The sequence below is a fragment of the Nyctereutes procyonoides genome, unplaced genomic scaffold (assembly GCF_905146905.1).
Source record: "Nyctereutes procyonoides isolate TBG_1078 unplaced genomic scaffold, NYPRO_anot_genome, whole genome shotgun sequence".
Taxonomy (NCBI): Eukaryota; Metazoa; Chordata; class Mammalia; order Carnivora; family Canidae; genus Nyctereutes; species Nyctereutes procyonoides.
Genome location: NW_026575044.1, coordinates 42,994,736 through 43,017,502, shown reverse-complemented (window position 1 = coordinate 43,017,502; position 22,767 = coordinate 42,994,736). Strand labels below are relative to the sequence as shown.

Below are 22,767 nucleotides of genomic sequence, written 5' to 3'. Positions count from 1 at the left end.
CATGATCTCAGGATCATGAAATCTAGCCTCATGTCAAGCCCCACATCAGGCTCTGCACTCAGTGTAGAATCTGCTTAGAGTTTCTCTCTGCCCCTCCCCCTCTCCCCTCAAATAAATCAATCTTTAAAAAAAAAAAGAAATGATGCATAATTTATACTCTAATGACACAAAGAAAGAAATTCAATGAAGGAGAAAAAATGTCAGTGATTCTGAGTTGGGAAGTGGTTTCAGAAGATTCAGATTCTGAATGTGAAGATGTTTAAGAAGTAATGCGTTTTTCTTATATTTTCATACACACAAACAATGGTGATAATATATAACACATCTGTCTTTTTTTTTTACATCTGTCTTTAAGTCATATTAAAAGTTCTTCAGTAGGTAAAAATAAAAATTATGCATTTAAAAATTTTTGCATGCATTTAAAAAAATAGTACAGTCTTTTCCTCCCCAGCTGCTAGAAGCTCGGCTGCCATCATGAACCACACAGTAACTTCATGACCAACTGACTACTTCAGCAGAAACAGAGGGTCACTGATGTTCTTCACCCTGGGAAGGCAACAGTACCTAAGACAGAAATTCGGGAAAAACTACCCAAAATGTACAAGACCACACCAGATGTCATATTTGTTTTGGATTCAGAACCCATTTTGTTGGTGGCAAGACAACTGGCTTTGGCATGATTTATGATTCCCTGGATTACGCAAAGAAAAATGAACCCGAACATAGACTTGCAAAACATGGCCTGAATGAGAAGAAAAAGACTTCAAGAAAACAGCAGAAAGAACACAAAAACAGAATGAAGAAAGTCAGGGGGACTGCAAAAGCCAACGTTGGTGCTGGCAAAAAGTGAGCTGGAGATTGGACAACAGAAGGAGTAAAGATTCTGCAGTGGCTTTATCTGTGATGATTGTGCAGATTTTTCATGAGAGGATTAATAAACTAAGAATGTTAAAAAAATAAAAATAAAAAATGGTACAAAAATAATGATGTATCTTATGGTTGATGCCGTTTTAGAGAATGGGTAGTTTTTATTTCTAAGAGTTAGGTTTTTTTCCGGAGATTTTTTGGTGACATCCTGTTCTTGTTTCACAAGTAAAATATTTGATAATTTCCGTGAGGACATTAATGACTTTTTTTTTTAAGTTTTCATCTGCATGTATGGTCTGAGTTTCCTCTGAATTGCTTTTTCCCCTACTGATGTTCAGAACCTCATTTTTCATGTAAATAATTTCCCCTCAGATGTCTGATAACAAAAATTTACTACTAACAAGCTATTTGAACTCTCTATAGGTAGATTAGAGTAAGTCTTGGGCTTTCCTGAAGGATGAGGACCTGTTCTTCAATGAAAACTATTACTGCTTCAGAAGCTTTTAGGTATTTTCCCTTGAATTGTTTCCTGCCTGGGAGGTTTATGCCGGATAGTCAGCATTCAGGAAGCAACTTTGGTCCTCTGACAAGGTGGGGGAGGGCATTCATCCAGATGAAGGTGTGGGGAAGAGGGCTGAGGATGTGACCCTCCTGTCTTCATTATCTCTCAATTCTCAGATTGCAGCCGTTTCTCCATTGTCTGGTGCTATTCATGGAAAACCAGGCTTCCTTTTATGGAGGGCTAAGTGAGTTCACTCTTCTGCTTTCTGTCTTCCAAGATTTTGCAGCTATTGTCTTCTCTTTGACTCTCTTTGTTCTCTGGGTTTAAGGCTTTTGTTTGTTCCTTTGCCATAGTTTTAGTTGTATTTCCAGAAGGAGAAGCAGTTAATGTGTATCTTCTGTCTTTAAACTGAATCTCTGCATATTCTTCTGCCTAATTGGAATATTTTCAAAATAAATCATAATTTTCTGTAATATTAATATTTCTAGATGTTTCTTTTCTTTTTTTACCTCCTCACTTTATACTATCCAAACCATAATCATTTTGTTTTGTTTTGTATAGAGCAGAGAAAATAAATTAATTTAGGAAAGAAGAGAAGGAAATGGAAGGGAACATGACTTTAAGTGGTATTTTATTTAATTCCCACAAACCCCAGTAAGATAGGCACAAGCATCCTGTTACATGGAAGAGAAAGGTCAGGGAGGTTACATACCTGCCTCAGAGTTTCATTAAGCAGATCTGAAGTAGTTATTAATCTCTTGACTCTGATTCTTCTTGCTCTTTCTGTCATTCTATGCTGAGAAAAGATGAGAACTATTAGAAACACCCTGTCAAACGTCTTTGGTACACATTCTCTTCTTCTATACCCTCAACCAGAAGCAACTCATATAGCATTTTACTAGCCTCTAGCTCCCTCCAACCCCTAACACCAACCAGCTGTAGATCACCAATCTCAATCAAGACTCCTTATGGTGGAAACTTTTTGGGGGGTTTTGTTTCCCAACTGAGAAATGGAAGTATTGATATATAGACATTTCCAGTGATCAACACAGGTGAAAGTCAGCCCTGACTGGTAAGCCTAAAAGGGAGTCATTTATTCTGATTATCAATGTCAAAGTGAGCTGGGTCAGTGAGGCCTGGAGCCAGATCGTCCTCATGAGTTCAGCTGAGAGTGGAATATGACAAAGGCTGGGCCTGAGGGGCAGAGGTCAACAGACTGTGATCTGAAAAGGGAAGAGTCACCACTGAAGGCTTAAGGGGCAATCACCAAAAGGGATCAATCAGACAAGGCGATCCTTAACATGCCACTTTGGCAGGATCTGGAGTAGTAGAAAGGGCTGTTGGTTTATTACAAGTAGGACAGGACCACAGACAAAATACAGGGCAATGAGTTAAATTTTAATTTCAGATAAGCAACTGATCATTGCTTAGTATGAGTCTGTCCTGTGCAATATGCAGGACATGCTTATACAACAATTATTTTGCTATTTATCTGAAATTTGAATTTAATTAAATGTCATGTATTTTTATTTATTAAACTTAGGAACCTTGAGTCAGGAGTGGATGTGAGTAGCTTCCAAAGATATTTATAATGGCAAACCACCTTGAAGGCTTTCTTGCAACGGATCTTATAAGGAAGCCAAATGCATGTAAAAGAGCAATGAATCCACTCACATTGAAGCAGGGATTGGGGGCCTCTCTCCCATTAGCTCCCTATCCCACTCCCCATTTCCTGCAATGGCTTGAGGCACCACCACCAAAAGTGAAAATTTACTGAAGCATGTACACAACTTCTTCCATTTAGGGGGACAGAGGTTTCTTGGGTTATTTCTACAGGCCCCTTTGGAAGGTATTGCCATGTCCATCAGTGGAAATAGGAGAGTAAGTGTTGACCAGCTTTGAAGGTCGTGAAAGCCATACTTGCAGGAGCCCACAGCATCAGTGCCAGGTGGCAGGACTCTGCCCCCCAAGGAACGAGGAACAGGGGCTCCAGTGAGCAGCACAAGTCCGTTGCCTTGGTCCTGGAAGGGGCCAGTGTGGATGGTTTTACAGGGCTTCTCTGGTATCTAGGGGATCTGATACATGAGCCACTGAATGGGGTCTAGATACTATCAGTATAATCATAGAGGGAAAGAAGTATGTACTTTCCTCAAGTGGCACCATTTAATGGAGAACCCAGCATGGTATAATTTAGTGCATGATATTTATTCCTTCTGATACTTCTACTTTTAAAAACATTGTTTGTGGGGATCCCTGGGTGGCGCAGTGGTTTAGCGCCTGCCTTTGGCCCAGGGCGCGATCCTGGAGACCCAGGATCGAATCCCACGTCGGGCTCCTGGTGCATGGAGCCTGCTTCTCCCTCTGCCTATGTCTCTGCCTCTCTCTCTCTCTCTGTGTGACTATCATAAATAAATAAAAAATTTAAAAAAAAAAAACATTGTTTGTAATGCATGCCAAAGACTCCAGATCAGTTCAAGACTCAAAGGAATAGGGAAAAAAATAGAACTATAGTTGAAATTCCTGAGTGTATTTATAATAATACAAATTTTGAGAGCATATCAATGGATCTTATAGTCAGTGGGGGAATCACTACAGCACTGGATGGTTCCAACTGATACTGACTTAATGAGATTTTGCAGCATGAAGGATATTCATGACAGCGAATAAACTTTTGCACAGATAGGACCAGGAAAGACAAAAAGGAAAGATGATCAGTGTGAATGAAAAAAGTGCAAGGTCTATGATGAAACCGCATAAATGATAAAGCTTTTGTCTTCTGTTCTAAGCAGAGTGATCTTCAATCCAAGACAGATGCAAAGAGAGCATCTAGCTGCTTAAAATGAGAGCAAGGCTGTTGGCTTAGATAAATGACACCCCAGAGTCCTGAAAGAAGTTGCAGATGTGATCACAGGGCAATCTGACCGGGAGGGCTGGGGGAACAGAGAGACGGCAAAAGACCGGAGATGGGCAAATGAGTTCCAGATTTTCCAGCGCAACAGGAAAAGTGACTTATGGATCTGTGCACTGGTTAAGTTTAATGCCGAGCTTCAGCGAAACTCCAGAATGAATGATTAAAGGGACTTTGTATGTATTTATTAAAGAAAGTGGTGACTGCAAGGCACTCTCTTGAGTTCCCTGAAATCTGAGCTCGGGCCAGCCAACCTTGTTTCCATTTTGAAGCGCTTGACTGGAGGGACAGGAAAATACTGTAGTCAGGAGTGACTTATGTTAGCAAGACATTTGCCAGGAGACTCTCATGACATCCTTGTGTACAGAGAAATGTCGACTGCTGATTCCAGGGTCCTCTGTGTTCCAGGATTCACCACATTCGCGACCTCAATCACAAGGCTGCAAGGAAATAAAATGATTGTAACAGAAATACTTACAAAAGAACTTTTTTTTTAAACTAGTGACTTTTGAAGTAAGATAGTCACACTCAAATATCTTTCCTCACTTGTGTTAGTTTGCTAGGCCTGTAATAACAAAATACCACAGACTGAATGGCAGAAATAAATTTTCTCACAGTTCTGTAGGCTGGAAGTCCAGGATTAGGGTGTCAACAGGGTTGGTTTGTGTTCAAACTAACCAAACCATTTCCTTGGCTTGTAGATGGCCATCTTCAACCTGTGTCTTCAGGTGGTCTTTTCTCTGTCTGTGTCTTAATCTCTTTTCCTTTTTTTTTTTTTTTTTAAAGATTTTATTTATTTATTTGAAACAGAGAGAGAGTGCGAGTGCAAGCAGGTGGGAGGGGCAGACAGAAAAGCAGACTCCCCACTGAGCAGGGAGCCCAATGTGGGGCTGATCCCAGGACCCCAAGATCATGACCTGAGCCTAAGGCAGACACCTAACCAAATGAGCCACCCAGACACCCCTAATCTCCTCTTTTTATAAGGATACCCTAATGACTTCTTTTTAATTTACAAGAGGCATTCCCTCTATAAAGACCCTATCTCCAAATATAGTCACTATTTAAGGTACCGGGGGTTAGGACTTCCACATATGAATTCCAGAGGACATAATTTAGCTTGTAACGTCACTTTTGACTAGCATCTGTGCCAGCCCAAATCACCAACTTCTCTGTCTGATGATGGCCTGCTGATTTTCTTGTATAATACAATAATAAAAAAAGGCACTATAATATTAAATGCCAGGCACTATTTTACCTGCTTTACCCATATGTACTCATTTAATACTTATTAAAACCCTATAAGGTAAATATTATTCATTCATTCATTCTCGAGAATTGAGGCTCTTAGTCAAGTAGGATTTCAACCTGGATGAGCTGGATCCAGAACCCATTTAAATAGCTATCTTATTTGAAGGAATTTCAAAGTGAAATTTTAAATCTTGCAAATGATGTAGGATTTCAAGATGTCTTTCAGAGAATTGCTTGAATGAAATCCAAAATAGAAAACAAAAAAAGGGATATGGCACAGATTGTTAATTGAAGAAGAAAAAAAATCAAGAAGATGGCAAAGGACCACAAAAGTGAAGTATTTGAATATAAAAGGAAAAACAAGGACCTTAGGACAATGAATCAAGCCTTCTAATATTTTTGCAAGAATGACAGTCTTTAAAATTGTAATCTGAATGTCAAAAATAAAATGAAGATGATTGTACCTCACTGACATAGTTTTGTTAGAAAATCTTTCTTCTCCCATGAAGTAACAGGACTTGAGCCATTCTTTTTTTGTTCTCAGAATTGACACACTATACCATCATAACTGAAATCTTGTTAACTCAAATATGAAATAAATTAATTTGCGAGATGTTTGGTTTTATTTTTTAAGATTCATTCTAATAAAACATTATTTTCAATATTTAGTGGTTTTTTTTCCCTGTTTTAAATGGTTTTAAGTGGGTTTTTTTCAGGATTAATTATGCTCTCCTAATGACCTTCTGTATTATTTCAGCTGATTCAACAGTTGCATCCAGAAAGTATTAATTAATTAGTGTCAAACTGCAGATAAGTATTTCTGATGACATATCTTGGGGATTTTATTTTATTATTATTTTTTTGAAGATTTTAAAAATTTATTCATGAGAGACACAGAGTAGCATAGACATAGGCAGGGGAAGAAGTAGGCTCCCTGTGGGAAGCCTGATTCGGGACTTTATCCCACAACCCCGGGATCACGACCTGAGCTGAAGGCAGACACTTAATCACTGAGCCACCTGGGTGCCCCAGGGGATTCTTGTTTTATATTTTAATGTTTAATTTGGTGAAGAGCTATCAGACATGCTTATCTAATAAATCTGTGTTGAAAACCTGGGACGGAGGGGTACCTGGGTAGCTCTGTCAGTTAAACATCCTCTTGGTTTCAGCTCTGGTCATGATCTTAGCATCCTGGGATGGAGTCCTGCCTCAGGATCATCGCAGTCTGCTTGGGATTCTCTCCCTCTCCCTCTGAACAACCCCCACCCCCCACCCCTGGCTCAGGCTCTTTCTGTCTCTCTCTCTCTCTCTAAAACAGATAGATAAATCTTAAAAAAAAAAAAAAAAAGAAGAAGGAAGGAAGGAAGGAAGGAAGGAAGGAAGGAAGGAAGGAAGGAAGGGAGGAAGGAAGAAAACCTGGGAGGGATAGCTTATAGAACAGATAACATCAAGATCCACCATGATTTCAGGGTAAGAACATGAACTAAAGCCATAAGGAGAATTTTAACTAGAAAAAAAATGCATTTAGGTTAAACAGTATCTATTTCATAAATGCAAAAGAGTTACAGACTCCAAAAGCACGATTTAGATGCTTGATGCATTCTTAGATTAAGCTAAATAACCCTAGTTTACCATGTCCTACCTACCTATCTATCTTGCGATCCTTCCTAGGTATTATTAAAAACAACAACAACAACAACAATGGTGTAAACCAGAATATGACCAGGATATCAAGATACTGGAAAACAATGTCCTATAGAAAACAGGGAAAGAAAATATCGAGTCCTTAGGAAATGATACAAAGACATATGTAGGTGCCATTTTCACATGATTGTCAGTGCTCTCAGGTATTTGGAATGTGAAGAGAGTAGCCTGTTGGGGGTTGCTCAAGGGAACCTGGGGTGAAATAATCAAGAGGTATATTTGGGTTTAACATATTAGAAGAGCCTGTAATGCTTAAATTAAGGAGGGCAGTAAATGCACAGGAAGCCATGATCTTCTTGTCCGTTGGTCTCCTTCAACCATGTTTTGTATATTTCAGTGTCTCTCGCCTCCACAGTTGACTATAAGTATTTTATTCTTTTTGATGCTACCGTCAACAAAATTGTTCCTGTAATTTCTTCTTTGGATTGTACATTTTTCTCCACATGAGATTAGCTTTGCTTGTTTAGAATTTCATATAAATACAATCATACAGCATGAACTCTTGTGTAAGGCTTCTTTCAATCTTCATAATTGTTTTGAGTTTCACCCATACTGTTGAGTATATCAGTAACTTCATTGCTTTTTTATTCCTCAATGGAACTGCATTGAATGAACATACCACAGCTTGTGCAGCCAGTCCCAATGTTAATGAGCATGAGGTTATTTCCACTTTGAGGTTATTATGCATAAAGCTGCTATAAACATTCTTGTACAAAGCTTTGTGTGGATGCATGTTTTCAGCTCTCTTGGGTAAGTACCTGGGAGTGGAATTGCTAGGTCACAGGGTAGGTGTATGCTTAGTTCATAAAGAAATGGTCAGGGCAGGCTGAGTGGCTCAGTGGTTTAGCCCCATCTTCAGCCCAGGGCCTGATCCTGGAGACCTGGGATAAAGTCCCACATCAGGCTCCCTGCATGGAGCCTGCTTCTCCTTCTGCTTGTGTCTCTGCCTCTCTTTCTCTCTCCGTGTGTCTCTCATGAATAAATAAATAAAATCTTAAAAAAATAATAAAAAAGAAATGGTCAAGACCTTTTCCTAAAGTGGTTGAGGTAAATGTATTTTTAAAATTTTAGTGATATTTTTCTCCAGTTTTGCACGGTGGGTCTCTTGATGATCACCACCTGCCAGCCAGTGCCTGCTACGTGCTGGTGTTAACCACCACACCAGGGGAAGAAGCCGCTCATCTCTAGGAAATGAAATTTGGGCGCAGCACCTCTTACAAAAAGAGGTTTTGTGGTCACAAGAGTTTATTGCTCAGACGATCCAGGGGTTCTTCCAGCCTCATTCACATGGTTATGCCCACTGCACTTCATCTTCCTTTTTATTTGGTCTCACTTGCCTTTAAAGCACTTTTCTGTTCAAAGACACATGTTCTGAGGAGTCAATGAAACGCTTTTCATTGTGGGTGTGATAGCAGGCGCAGCCTTGGGCATCATGACATTCTACTTGACCCTCGTGAGGCAGGAAAAGGATATTTTTACTTTTCAGCTTTAAATCTTAAAGTAAAATACAGTCTGAAGCTCTAGTCTGTATAACTGGCATTTGCCCACCCACTGGACCACAAGGCAGTAGGTAGTTTGGGGCAACTGAGATACAGTGAGATTGTTTCTCTCTCAATGAGGCTGTTAGCCAGCTGTGAGACAGCTCCCTTCTCAGGGTTATTCATGGAGTCAAAAGGGTCTTTGTGCATGTAGAACTTAGAAGATTTCTAGAGGACACACCACAGTAAGACAAGACACTGAACAAGACATTGTCACAAAGGGTTTTCCAAGGCTTCCTGCTATAGACTGTGATGGATTTTGTTATAGGCAAAACCCATCTTATGGAAGTACATCAGTTAAGATTAGGCTCAGAGGAAACTCAAAATATCAATAACATAAATAAGGCAGAAGTCTGTTTCCCTCACACACAGGAGTCCAGAAGCAAGTGGCAACCCAGGGCTAGATAACTCCATGATGGCGCTCCAAGGCTCATTCCAATAGACATAAGAAAGCCAAAAACACTTCCTCCCAGAGCTCCAGAGGAGAGAACTCAGCTTGCTCTTTCTTTTATAAATTGAAGTATAGATGATACGTCATGTTACATTTAGTTTCATGAGTATAACCTAGTGATTTGATGAGTCCATACATTATTCACTCTTGCTTAAAAAAAAGAAAAAGAAAAAGAAGAAGAAGAAGTGTTTCTCCTAAGCCAGATGTTAAGCACAGGTAGTGTTAACAAAGAGTATGTGCCTTTTCCCCATAAGGAGACATCTGGGAAGTACCAGACACTGTTGGTTACCTCTGGTTGGTCTGAACCCTTGGTTACATGGCCACACTGAACAGCAGGGGAGACTAAAAATTGGGGTTCTGGTAGTAAACTAAAAGGGGAAAATGAATGTTGGGAGGTAATAATCCAGCTCTGCCATAACAGCACTTGTGCAGAAAAAAAATCTGTGATTAGTTTCCACATGTGCTAGAAGGTGCTGGTCAGCAGGCTGATAGGGTTAGGACCTCTGCAGTAGTCAAAGCACCCTGGGGATGGTCACACATCAAGCTTAGCCCTGTGGAAGAACCTGACAACAGATGGAAAAAGGCACACAATACTCTTCTTCCTCCTAGAGATCCAGAGGAGAGAATTCTTTTTTAATGATAGCTTTACCCCAAGCCATATGTTAAGCACAGGTACAGTTGAGACAGAATATGGAAGAACTGGCAAGTCTCTGGTGAATTTAAGCTAGGTAGACTGCTACCTTAGATCCACTTTAGGAACTAATTTATCTTGATTAGTTATCCATATTGATTCAAAAGGAAAATACTGATATTGTTTCAAAAGGAAAAGGTTTTTCAAAAGGAAAAGAGGGTTTTCCCTTTGTTTTGAGGACCAGTCTAGATCTAGAGAACTCCCAAATCTCTGTGTTACTTTATAATTTTTACCATCCACAACTCTGTTGTCATGAGGATGAGTAGAGTACAGCATTTTATTAAGTACTTCAAATTATTATTATTATTTTTAAAGATTTTATTTATTCATGAGAGACACACAAAGAGAGAGAGGGAGAGGCAGAGACACAGGCAGAGGGAGAAGCAGGCTCCAAGCAGGGACCCCGACATGGGACTTGATCCCGGGTCTCCAGGATCAAACCCTAGGCTGAAGGTGGCACTAAACCATTGGGCCACCTGGGCTGCCCAAGTACTTCAAATTATTACAGACAAGGGATGATTTAAGGCCAAATGACTTTATTATAATAATAATAGTAATTATTATTATTACTAATGTAATTTTAAAAGCAATCCAGTTTTTCCAACTTGAAGTCTTTCATTTACAATTCAATGACTTTTAAAAAATGTTATTAAAAATATACTTTTCCAAGATTTGAAATTTTGAGACAGAAGTTTTAAGTTTAGGGGCACCTGGCTGGTTCAGTCAATGGAGCTCATGACTCTCCATCTTAAGGCTATTAAGTTCAAACCCTATGCTGGGTGTACAGATTATTTAAAAAATAATTTTTTTTTAAAGATTTTGTTCATATATTTGAGAGAGAGAGATAGTGAGAGAAAGCATGAGCAGGGGGAGAGGGAAAAGCAGATTACTTGACCAACAGGGAGCCTGATGTGGGACTGCATCCCAGGACCTGGGATCATTACCTGAGCCAAAAGCAGGTGCTTAACTGACTGCCTTTAGTGCCCCCAAAATAAAATCTTTAAAAAAAATAGTTTTAAGTTAGATTCTCTAAAAAACTCTGTATATGCAGTTCAACTGTATTTGGTTATGCCTGGCCATATTTAAATAGCTGTTGTGTTTTATGTTACACATAGTACAAAATCAACAGGAATTATAGGATTTCTACCAATTTCAGCCATCTACTAATAGATCTTGTTAATATTTAGAGTTAAATAATCAAGGTAGGAAATATAAATGCGGCTAAGGAAAGAATTACTACTTGTCTAATAGACAGTCATGGGGTGGAGATGTAAGCATCTTTTTTGATGGAAGCCTGGGGAACATTGTTATTACTAATAATAGTAAGTAGGTAAGCACAATGAATGACGGTGGAAGTCTTTTTGCCCCTGGGAAGTGGCCCAATGAAGAAGTAATATCATAACCCTCTGAATCTGCTTAGACAGGTAGGGGTGGAAATTTTATGATTATAGTTTCTTACTCCTTTCCCACGTGGAGTGTGAATATGCTTGTGTCATGACTCAAAGGGGTTAATTTTCCTTTAGAGGGAGGGCGGTGAGCAAGGGCCTGGAGGCAATTGCCTTTGAACAACTGTTTCTTTGGCAAATTTTGCTAGTGGAGGAGAATGAATGTCACTGTTACTTCATATGGATTTTTTCCCCCTAAAGTTCAGCCCTTTTCGTTTTACAAGAGTATTATTAGGTAGTAAAGCTGGAGCTACATTGTCCCTCAGCTGGAACTAGCCAAGTAGTGGTATGAGTTCCCTTTACTAAGGTATGAAATTCCTGCAGCCTACAGAAGCCCATTGAGGAACTGTCACATCAAAGAGTTCTAGAACAGAAGAGACCTTAGAGCTGTTGGTCCAGCTCTGCAGGGTCAAGAGTCAAGAATGTGACCCTCGGAAAACAATCCAACGCAAGGAACTGTGACAGAGCCGGACTGACACCCGTCTCAATCTAGCTCTCTCTTGAAGGACAGATACACATCATTTTTACTTTTAACTAAAACAATAGGCGCAGGTATTATGGATAGAATGGCTAAAAGGCCTCATTAGGTTAATCAAACAAAAATGTGCTTTTAGATACGAAGTTAGATTCTTGCTCCCAACCTGAAGTGACATAAACATACCACATCCTCATCTCTCCACCAGTCTTCGTCCAGCCTCTAGCACTAAGTGGGCACCTGCTGCCAAGGGAAAGAAACTGCACACTTCCCGGGATCTGGGTTCCGAAGGGGAGGAAAGGGGCTGGAGAGAGGGAAGGACACAACTAGGAGTTTGGAATCTGTTCCTCCAAATTCTCAGCCCAGTGGCTTACACAACTTTTAATTGTTGTTTTCACTAGGTGAGAACAATAATAAAATCCACTTTACATCCTGGTACCCTGATTTGATTTATATCAGATATGCTAAATTCCTTACCTTGTTTCACATACGATTTTTTTCTTTAGAGAAAGAAGTCCAGCTCTCTGGTATCAAGAGGCAGGAAGACTAAGGCATCTCAGGGAAACTATACTATGTCCCCCCCCCCTTTTTTTTCCAGTTTTGGGAGTAGGGTTGCCAGATGAAATACAGGACGTCCAGTTAAATTTGAATTGATAACAGGGACAAACTCATTAAAAAACATTATTCATTGTTTATCCTCAATGCAGATTTGACTGGGCCTGCTCCATTGCTATTGGCAGTCTCCCGCAGTTGAGCTGCCCTCCCTGGCGCTGAGCTCAGCTTCAGGAAGCAGATTATTTGCCAGGCTTGCTCTGGGAGTCGGGTTGAAGTTATTTGGATTTGATGACCTTCCATTTTTCTCCTTTGTGCAGGAATCCACTTACCAAGACAACTAGAGGAAGTGGTAATCAGATACTGCTTTCTAGAAACTATGAAATAAGCAGTTGCAACCTCTTTTTCTCCACCTTCCTTCAGTCTTGGCGACGGGATTGCTGGGATTGAGTCACTCTCCCTCCTTGTTTTAAAATTCTTTTTTGCACACCCTTTACTGGATTATCGTTCTTTAGAGTGGTGTTTAGTCAAAAGCCCCCTGATTCAGTTATATTAAACATTTAACTGTCTGATGGTTTTCTTCTGGGACATGTGAGCCGGAGGTGAGGAGCAGTCTCTCTCTCTCTCTCTCTCAGCAGCTCGGATTCAGGGCCTTTCTGCAGATAGAGGTGGGGCCTTTCTGGCCGTTTCTCTGGTATTCTCTGCTGGGCACAAGGCCTGGGCACCCAGTGAAACCGGACAGTGACAAGCACATGGCCTCCAGCGGGTGACGCTCTGCCACCTTCTACCTGTGCAACCAATGAGGTGACTTAACCTCTCCAGGCCTCATTTTCACATCTATAAAATGAGGATAATGCTGCTATTGTGAGGATGGCAGGTGATAATAAAGGCAAAGCCCTCAGAACAGTGCTTGGTAAATACCTGTTAAATCAGTAGATCAGCCTTCTAGGCAGTTCCTGTTCTCTCTAGAAGCCATCAGTTAAGTGGTTCTAACTGCTCCACCTAACCTACAAGATTCCTAAAGGAAAGAGTTAATAACTCTGCAGGAGTACAGGTTTAGAGAAGTTGGCCATTTTGTATGAGAAGAATATAAATTGTTGTCATCAGGGATGGATCCCTTTTAAAAATCTAGGAAACTGAAAATTTAAAATCAAACAAAGGATATGGGGGAGGCGGAAGTACCCTTTGCATTCCTGGGTAACACAGGGAAACCGGCAACTATTGGCAAGGATGTGGAGAAATGATCTCACAATGCTGAGATCATGACCTGAGCCAAAATCAGAAACCCTCCTACACTGTTGGTGGGAATGTAAACTGCTGCAGCCACTCTGGAAAACTGTATGGAGGTTCCTCAAAAAGTTAAAAATTAGCTACTCTACAACCCAGCAATTGCACTACTGGGTATCTATTCAAAGGATACAAAAATGGCGATTCAAAGGGGCACATGCACCCTAGTGTTTACAGCAGCAACATCCACAATAGCCAAAATATGAAAAGAGCTCAGATGCCCACCCACAGAAGAATGGATAAAGGGCAGCCCGGGTGGCTCAGCAGTTTAGCGCCGCCTTCAGCCCAGGGCATGACCCTGGAGACCCGAGATCGAGTCCTGTGTCAGGCTCCCTGCATGGAGCCTGCTTCTCCCTCTGCCTGTGTCTCTGCCTCTCTTTCTGTCTGTGCCTCTCATGAATAAATAAATAAAATTTTAAAAAAAAAAAAGAAAAAAGAATGGAAAAGAAGAGGTGGTGTATATATACAATGGAATATTATATTATCAGCAATCAATAAAAGAATGAAATCTTGTCATTTGCATGACATGGATGGAGAACTAGAGTGGTATTATGCTTAGGTCAATAAAATAATCAAAGAAATTAAATCAATCAGAGTAAGACAATTACCATATGAACTTCACTCATATTGGGAATTAAGAAAACAGAGGAATATTAGAGGAAAAAGAAGAAAAATAAAAACAGAGAGGGAGGCAAGACATAAGAGACTCCTAATTATATGAAAACAAACGGAGGGTTGCTGGAGGGGAGGGGATGGGGAGGGGATAAATGAGTGATGGGCATTAAGGAGAGCACATTGATGTAATGAGCACTGGGTGTTCTATGCAACTGATGAATCACTAAATTCTACCCTGAAATAATAGTAATACACTAATACGTAACTAATAGAATTTAAATTTTAAAAATTTTTTTAGGGATCCTTGGGTGGCGCAGCTGGTTAGCGCCTGCTTATGGACCAGGGTGCGTTAACTGGAGACCGGAATCGGTCCCATGTCGGGCTCCCGGTGCTTGGAGCCTGCTTCTCCCTCTGCCTATGTCTCTGCCTCTCTCTCTCTCTTTGTGTGTGACTATCATAAATAAATAAAAATTAAAAATAAAATAAAAAAATTTTTAATTAAAATATTTTTTAATAAAAATTTTTAAAATTAAGAATCTAGGGTTTATTGTTTAATCACAAAGAGGATTTCAGGGAGGTGGAAGGAATCCTTTGCACTTCTTCGGTAACACAGGGAACTAGGCAACTCCAAAATATTGGAGACTCTGGGACTACTTTGAGTGATTCTGTGCCCTACTCTGATGCAGGCCATTTACAATTTATCCTTCTCCTGCAGAGCTCATTATCAGTTCTTGTCTTCCTTTCTTGCTCCATGTTTTTATCACCAAAATGGCAAAGAGAAGGATTTAATAACCAAATTCTGAAAATGCAACAAGACAGCAATAATAAATGTCACTCATGGGGATCCCTGGGTGGCTCAGCAGTTTAGTGCCTGCCTTCGGCAAGGGCGTAATCCTGGAGTCAGGGATCGGTCCCACATCGGGCTGCCAATGCATGGAGCCTGCTTCTTCCCTCTGCCATGGGCTCTGCCTTCTCTCTCTGTCTTCAAGAATAAATAAATAAAATCTTTAAATAAAAAAAAAGGACAATCTATTGATATTGTTATATGCCAGTAGATATGATGAGATAGGAGGACAAAGTTCTTATCAGGATTAAATGAAGGTTAGATAATAGTAAGATGTACCTAAACCCCACTGCAGTAATAATTTAAGAAAGGTGCTTTCACACGAATACTTGGTGCAAATGTCACTAGGAGCCATCACTTCTTAGGCCTGACCCAAGCTCTACATGGGGCTCCACATGGGGTCATGTGGCTTGCCCTCACGGGGGTGGGGGGAGTCCCACACAGGTTTGATATCACAACCCTGAGATCAAGACCTGAGCCCAAAATCAAGAGTCAGTTACTTAATGACTGAGCTCCAGGTGCCTTGAGCACAGATTAGTTTTAATAAGGCTCTAGGGTTAGGTGTAACCAAATTGGAATATTCTAAATCTCCACACTTACATTATTTTATTTATTCCTAGAAAGTCTTATCTTGTTGGTTCTTTCTTTCTAAACTATGAATAATTGTAATCTGAGGAGGTGAGAAGCTGTTCATGTCACAAAAAAAAGGCTGGTGTGGCTAGATCTAGCTGTGAAACTATGGTCTGGGCATTTCATAGGACAGATTTCTTTATGTTGACACTGTTTTCAATCCTAAGTGTTTTAGATGCTCATAAAAGAGTTCAACGGTCTGCCTTGCCTTGGGGGCTTGCCTTTAAAAAATTTTTTTTAACTTGTAAAAATACACATATAAATTTTTACCTCTTTAATGATCGTTAAAGTAGTATGCAAGTTAGTGACATTCAATACATTCACAATGTTGTATAGCCATCACCACTATCCACTTCAGAACTTTATTTTTATCATCCCAAACAAAAGATTTTTCTTTTTTAATAGGAATTTTCTGGCCACAAATAATGTATCATGTGGTTGGATGCAAGAGGCTTTTTTTTTTCTTGTGGGCTCCACGCCCAACGTGGGGCTTGAACTCGTGACCCTGAGATCAAGAGTCACATGCTCCACTGACTGAGCCAGACAGGGACCCCAAGAGGCTTTTTTTAAAAATTGTATTTATAAAATAAAGAAACAAAACACAACAAAAATAAGTCACATTTTAGTGATATTTTTAGAATTATATGGTTAGATATAATTGAGAATTAGTAGATAATAAAAAAGCAAGATAATTTGGAATGATCTCAGTTTGATTTGTGCTTCACACAGTTCTCAAGCCTTTAATTCCACTTCAAACCTGGCCACAATCTCTCAGCATCCTCTTGGGCTACTTGACCTGACCATTGCGGGACTTCTCCAATGCAGAACACAGCCTCACTTGCTCTGTCAGTTCCTCTCAAAACTCATCTCTCCTGAGAGCCTCAACTCACCAAGCAAAATGTCAGTCATTACATGCAATATCCGCCCATGGAGTACTGCCCAGAGTTGATTCCTTATGAGACCTTGACATGAAATGCATGGGTTTCCCACTCTGTAGCCCAGTTTTGGTCCAAGTGGGGGCCCAAGAGAGAATATTGGGATGCCATATATGAGGCTAGGGCCGGAGAGTAAATATGTCCCCTCTTTTTATTTTAGCAAAAAAAGGGCCCCAGTAGTGAATGCAGAGGAAAGAATGAGGCGCTTGGGGCTGGATGGTAGAGAAAGCCATTTATAGTTTGGGCCCTAAATAGACAATCTTCCCCACATAGAGAAGACTCTAGGAACCTCTGTCTTGTTATACTGTGGGAAAGATTCTCAGAGTGGCTGAGGGAGCTCAGAGAGAGGCCAAAAGCCCACCTGGGCAGAAAACATAGACTAGCTGGTTCCTAGGCAGATAGTATTCTACAAAATCATCTTCAGAGTAGTTTCTGAAAACTCCTATCTCATTTATTTATTTATTTATTTATTTATTTATTTATTTATTTATTTATTTATTTATTTAAGAGAGAGCTTGAGCAGGGGAGAGAGGCAGAGGGAGAGGGAGAAGCAGACTCCCCACTGAACAGGGAGTCCAATGCTGGGATCATGACCTGAGCCTAAGGCAGATACATAACCAATTGAGCCATTGAAGCACCTCTATTTTTGTTTTAAAGTAGACTCCATGACCTAAACTGAGATCAACAGTCTGATGCTTAACTGACTGAGCCACCCACATGCTCTACTGAAAACTCCATCTTAAAATCTACACTTTGAGCAATTGTAAACAGAGATGGAAAATTGGTGATGTAAGGAAACAGTAACACAGGACTCCTGCACTCTGGTCATTTCCTAAGTGATAAGAACACCAGGAACATCTTTTGTTCTAATCTTTGATCCTGGTTCCTGACATCAGCTTCCAAATCCCTTGGGACTTACTGGGTGATAGAAGTGTCTTTTGTTCTAAGGAGGCAACTCTTGATGGGCTCCTGGGTGGCTTCAGGATGGGGGCGGGTCAACAGAAAGACCAAGCCAAGATTATTATTTTTTTTTTAAGATTTTATTTATTTATTCACGAGAGAGAGAGACAGAGAAGTAGAGACACAGGCAGAGGGAGAAGCAGGCTCCATGCAGGGAGCCTGACGTGGGACCTGATCCCGGGTCTCCAGGATCACGCCCTGGGCTGAAGGCAGACGCCAAACTGCTGAGCCACCCAGGGATCCCCAGCCAAGCCAAGATTAGAAGCTTGGAATGTTCAGCCCCAATCCCCATCCTCTGGGAAGAGGAGTGGGCTGGAGATTGAGTTTAATGATAGATCATGCCTACATGATGAAGCCTCCACAAAAACACCAAAAGTATGTGAGTGGGAGAGTTTCCAGGTTGGTGAATGCATTTATGTGTTTAGAGGGTGTTACACCCCAACTCCAAGGGGATAGAAGCTTCTTTGCTCAGAGTCCTTCCAGATCCTACCTTATGTACCCCTTCATCTGGCTATTTATTTGTATCCTATGAAATATTCTTTACAATAAATCGGCAGTAATAAGTAAACTGTTTTCCCGAGTTCTGTGAGCCTTTCTAGCAAATTATTGAACCTGAGAAATGAAAAGAATAAAGGATACTAGAACTGCAGTAGAACAAAGACAACCCTCCTAAAGTCGTTTCAGTGGACAGATTGGAAATTGGCACAAGACAGTCACACTGAATTATAGTGTGTTGCACATTTATATTAACTATGTGATAAGCTGTGGATTGCGCTTATTCCTTGGTGTGCATTCATTCCTGATTACCCCCTTTGTTGCTTTATCAAGTCTGATTTAAAGTTCCCTCTAGATATTGACCTAGGTAACCCTTTGGATCAGATGGCTCCAGCTATGAACACCAAGAGGACAGTTTCAAAGTCGGAGGTGCAAGCAATTCCTTTCACATTCTGGCCAGTGAGTTGTGTTTTTCTTTCTGGGTGGAACGCATGAGGTGCATGGGTGGAAGGATAGGTAGCCTCAGGCATGTGTCTGCAGGTGTTGGGACAAGTTCATGAGCATGCCAACGCATTATAAAGGTCCGGAACCCTCGAAAGGAGGATCACCCGGGAAGCCCGGGTGGCTCAGTGGTTTAGTGCCGCCTTCTGCTCAGGGCATGATCCTGGAGATCCAGGATCGAGTCCCACGTCGCGCTCCCTGCATGGAGCCTGCTTCTCCCTCTGCCTGTGTCTCTGCCTCTCTCTCTCTCTCTTTCTGTGTCTCTCATGAATAAATAAATAAAATCTTTAAAAAAAGAGAGGATCAACCTATTCAAATATAAAAGCCATAGAGAGCTGATCTGTTGGCAAGAGGGCTGTAAATTAAAGCCTTTATCTCTTAGTTATGGAGCAGGTGACCCAAGGACAAAAGCTTTGAATGGATTAGGCTGTCAGAGCCACAGTTATAACATCACTCATCCTAATTTCCTCAAGGAACAGGTGAGCCTGCACACATCTGAAAGCCGGAAAGCCCTGTCTAAATGCAACACGTTGTTAAATCAGCAAGTGGGTACGTGAGTATTTTGTCTAGGTGTGGCTGGCCCCTTGCGTTGTCTTGTGACATAGTTTCTGAGAGCAAGGACCCATTCTCTACTACATGATACAAATATGTGTTATGTATCACTTAGCTCAAAATGATCTTTCAATTGTTGGCCTCCCGAAGGCCAAGTGCTATAAGTAAGCTTCGTAAAACAAACTTTAAGTTGGCCATCTCTATGCAACATTCTTATTTGGGCAAATGGAGAGAGGCTTACACAGGTTTACAAAAGATTTCATGATACAGGCAGTGCCAGCATCCAGAAAGATCTTTGTTGTCTTTATAAACTGCTGCATTAGACTCTCCCAAAGGAATATTCCCCTTACAGCATCACAGAACTGGCTGCCCTTTGTCCAGTCTGGGATCCATTTCTTGTAGAATTACGACATCAGGGCATCCAAAGGTGAACAGTTTCTCAGATTTTGATTCACACTAATCAATTTCATAAGAGGTATCTATATAAAATAGAATATCAATTAATCAATTGATTAATTAAAATAGAATATTAATTACTTGATAGAAATATCAGTAGGATAGATATTCATGTTTGCTGATTGGCACGTTCATTCTCTAAAGACAAAAAACTATGAAGAAGCTTAAAACACTGAGGTTCCCTGCAAAGCACAGAATCAGAACGAAGGACGGTAGAGAAGCACCTAGTGCCATTGAGCTCTCACAGCCTGGGATGTCCATTTCCAGCTCAGGGTGACCCTATCACACCCACCAGTGGGGACCCACTCCCTCCCTCCCTGTGAGGAGATTTACTGGTCAGAGCCAGACGGTTTTAAATAAAGAAGATAGAAGATTTTATTTATTTATTCATGAGACACACACACACAAAGAGAGAGAGAGAGAGAGAGAGAGAGAGAGAGAGAGAGGCAGAGACACAGGCAGAGGGAGAGGCAGGCTCCATGCAGGGAGCCTAATGTGGACTCAATCCCGGGACTCTGGGATCACACCCTGGGCCAAAGGCGCACTAAACCGCTGAGCCACCCAGGGATCCCTAATGTAATAAATATTTATTGGGTGCCTGCTCTGTATCAACAATTCTTCTCGTAGAGATTACAGTGGGGGAAGGATTCTGGGAGAGATTTTAAAAAAGGAATAAGTGAAGAGACAGGTGAGATAAGACAGGTACTAAATAAATAAAGTACCCATTGGGTCTCCCCTTCTTCTAGGCCCAGTGTATCTGGTGACAGCCACTCTCATTCTAGGTACTGCTGTCGATGGGCTCCTCCACTTCCACTGTCCTGGCATCATGCCTGGCCCGCTCACTGACACATCATCTCTTCGACAGATCCTTTGCAGAGCCGCTGCCTGTCCAGTTTTCCTCTTCTACCTCTCTCAACTCCTCCTAGTGCATATTACCCACCTACAGCTTGAAACAGCCCTATGATTCTTCAATTCTCTAAAAAGATATCTAAAGATGCTCAGGCAAAATATCACATACGTTTACATTTCAAGGTCCTGAAAGAAGAAAACCTGCAGAATGTGATATGGCTGGAAGAAGTCCTAGAGTCAGTCTTCTCAATTCCCTTATATCCTGGTGGAGAAACTGAGATCCAAAAGGTGGGATCTTTGGAAGGTCATAGAGGTAGAAGAAGTCATGAGGGTGGTGCCCCCATGGTGAGATTACTGGTCTTATAAAAAGAGAAAGAGATCTCTCCCCACCTGCCACCCCAACATGCATGTACTCATGAAAAGATCATGTGAGGATATGGCAAAAAGAGGACCATCTATAAGCCAGGAAGAGTGCTTTTACCAGAAACTAAACAAGCCAGCACTTTATTCTTTGACTTATAGCTTCCAGAATTATGAGAAGTAAATTTCTGTTAAGATACCTAGTCTATGGTATTTTGTGCCAAGCAGACGAAGCAGACCTGAGCAGACTAAGACACGTCTAAAAGAACATCACACCTAAGAGGACATAGAGTGCTTTCTGTGTTTTCATTTTCATGATGAAAGAGTGAAGGACTTCTATTCACTGGGATAAAAATTTTAAAGCATTTTGTGCATAGCTTTAAGGACATCTCCAATCTAGTAACTGATTTCATTTATTCATCCAATCAACATGTACTGAGCCCTACTATGAACCAGGCTGTGTTCTTTTTTTTTTTCTTTTTTAAAGATTTATTTATTTATTCATGAGAGACAGACACACACATACACACACACACGCACACACAGAGGCAGAGTCACAAGCAGAGGGAGAAGCAGGTTCCTCACAGGGACCCCAATGCAGGACTCGATCCTGAACCCCAGGATCACAACCCAAGTCAAAAGCAGACACTCAATCCCTGAACCACCCTGGTGTTCTGAACCAGGCTGTGTTCTAAGTGATTATTAGAGACTAAGTCCCTGCCCTAATGCAACTTCATTAATACAGGGGCCGGGAAATGGCTGATAGACACAAAGATGCCCCCTCTTCAAAGAAGAGCTTGCTGCCCAGCTGTAGGGCATGGTCAGCAGCAGACTCCAGCTGTCAGCTCTTTCAGGGTCAGCTCAGCTGCAGACTGCTGCTTTGCCCAAGGTCACCCTGTTTCCAGGGCATCCCATATCCAATCGCTCAGCAGGGATATAAAGACCTGGTCATTTCAACTCATGCAGGAGAATTATTTTTTTTTTTTTAAGGATTTATTTATTTGGCTCATTCAGGGGAATTCTTTTTTCTTTTTTAAGAATTTATGTGTGTATGTATGTATGTATTTATTTATTGGGGGGTGTGGGGACAAAGGAGGAGGGAGAGGGACAAGCAGACTCTGTACTGATTACGGAGCCCCATGTGGGGCTCGATCCCATGACCCTGAGACCATTAGCTGAGCTGAAATCAAAGTTTGGACTGAGCCACTCAGGCGCCCCTAATACAGGATAATTCTGACTATAATACTTACTTTAGAATTCCCCACCAAATTGGCCAATAACTTTTTGGGCCTGTATCACAATTTAACATCACTATTTATCCTCCTGCTTCTCCTAGATCTTCCTTTCACAAATGCTCATCTCTAATAAGCAGCTTACACCCCAAACTGCCTCAGTGTCTACTTCTAGAGGACCCAACTTGCCCCAGGCACTATTTTATGTAAGTGTGACTATTTTATGCGATTGTTAGTGGAAGGTTTTTAAAATAAGGTGATATTTAAGCATCTCAGTAAAGACCTGGAGAATATCAGGGAATGAAACTGGCAGAAAGATGAGGGAAGAGCATCCTAGATAGAGGGAATAGCTAGTGCAAAGGCCCTGAGGTAGGACTGCATTTGGTAATTTGAGGAACAGCTAATGAGCTAAGGAGTTAGAGCACATGAATGGAGGCAGGAAATGAGATGCAAAAGACATCAGGAGTGAGGTGGGGGGGCTGACAGAGTCCTATCATGTAGGGAAGGTTCACATATAAGGAGCTGGATTAGTTGCTGTGGAGAAAAGACTGGTTAAAAGTTGTAACGGAAGAGATCTACAGAGGGAAAGAAGAACATAGAGTAGATAAGACAAGAACAAATCAAAAGACATCGCCTCATATTTTGTTGAACCCATCACCTAGCCCTGAAC

General features: G+C 41.0%; 1 pseudogene; it reads left to right on the top strand.

Annotated features, from left to right (window-relative positions):
* The first annotated feature begins 494 nt into the window (after nt 1–494).
* On the top strand, nt 495–897 carry LOC129508955 (40S ribosomal protein S24-like; annotated as a pseudogene).
* The last annotated feature ends 21,870 nt before the right edge of the window (nt 898–22,767 follow it).